The sequence below is a fragment of the Alosa sapidissima genome, chromosome 9 (genome assembly GCF_018492685.1).
Source record: "Alosa sapidissima isolate fAloSap1 chromosome 9, fAloSap1.pri, whole genome shotgun sequence".
Taxonomy (NCBI): domain Eukaryota; kingdom Metazoa; phylum Chordata; class Actinopteri; order Clupeiformes; family Clupeidae; genus Alosa; species Alosa sapidissima.
The window spans coordinates 36,210,138-36,211,354 of record NC_055965.1 but is presented as its reverse complement, the minus strand read 5'-3'; the positions used below and the strand labels follow the sequence as shown (position 1 = coordinate 36,211,354).

The 1,217-nt window shown below is 43.5% G+C and overlaps 1 protein-coding gene across 2 annotated transcripts in view; it reads left to right on the top strand.

The window, feature by feature from the left end:
- The first annotated feature begins 398 nt into the window (after positions 1-398).
- c9h7orf26 (chromosome 9 C7orf26 homolog) overlaps positions 399-1,217 on the top strand; it is a 9,416-nt gene continuing 8,597 nt past the window's right edge. Inside the window, exon 1 of one of the 2 annotated variants that reach the window (XM_042104354.1) lies at positions 399-554. The gene's annotated coding sequence lies outside the window, so the exon portion shown is untranslated. The remainder of the gene's footprint in view (positions 555-1,217) is intronic. The other variant, XM_042104355.1, reaches the window with a different exon arrangement.

Below are 1,217 nucleotides of genomic sequence, written 5' to 3'. Positions count from 1 at the left end.
TGAGAAACGTAATTTCGATCTCTTTGTATGTCTGGAACATGTGAAGAAATTGACAATAAAGCTGACTTTGACTTTGATTTCAGTGGTTCATCAACTCGTAACAGGGTGAACGGCACTTCTGCATTCGCTTCACGACCCTCTATCGGCCATAAGCGCACTATGCAAGTTTGCCAGATCGGGTAGCGGGCCTGTAGTTCGATGGAATGAGACATAAGAAACTACAAATTTGACTTGCTTCTGATGTCACAGCACATCATACTTTCATGAAATCATGCAACATACTCTATCTTGTCTGTGGACATCGTTATTTTCAAAGCCGGTGCTGGATAAACAAATAGCATGCATGCGACAGAGGAAAAGTGCTTTGGTGTTGCTTAACGCTTAACGCGAAGCTTGGGAAAAAAAATAGACGTGTCCCTTTCGAGGCACCGTACAGTGGATGGTTGCATTGTGCAGTTAGCCAGCACTGAGTAGCTAGGTAGCTGATCACACCCGTTTTTGTTTTCTAGTACCATTTTGAAACATAATGGATTATTCGTCTTTCATACGCTGAGGTATGGTAGAAATGTGTTATGTCATGTGAACATTGATATACACATTGATAAACATTGCATTTCACCACCATGCCAGGTTACTATGCTAACTCTAGCTAACATTAACAGCATAGCTGGATGCAAAGGCTACTGCTTTGAAGAGAGTAGGTCGCGGGCCCCAGTCATACGGGTTGAGTTAGTTAGCTAGTGCTACACTTTGAACGCGATTCTGCAAGTTGTGTCGTTTAACCGTGCAATGCTTAGTAGGCTACTGCATGTAAACTTGAACACTTCCCGTTATCATTAATGTCTCTATCGAGTGTAAGTGAAATAGGTATAATATATAACAGTTAGATGAACCGTAGCCTAGTGCTATACCATTAAGTTAACATTAGCCCTCTCCCTCTTATGCAAATCAAAGTTGGACCCGTTCCACTGTCCTGGTATGTTTGCTATGTCCCTCGCGTAGTACCCATGCAAGTAAGCTTGTATTTCCCCACATGTCGATCGACAAGCCAAAACGACCAGCAGGGGTAATCGACGGCGTTAACGTTAAGATGTCGTTAGCGTTAGCCATGTTTATATAGGCTAAACGGACCAGACCGTAATGCCTTATGAGAGTTTTGTCGGTGTGAATGGATGTGGGTGCGAGACCGTGCGTCCTGCTCCTAAAGTAAAGGCCCT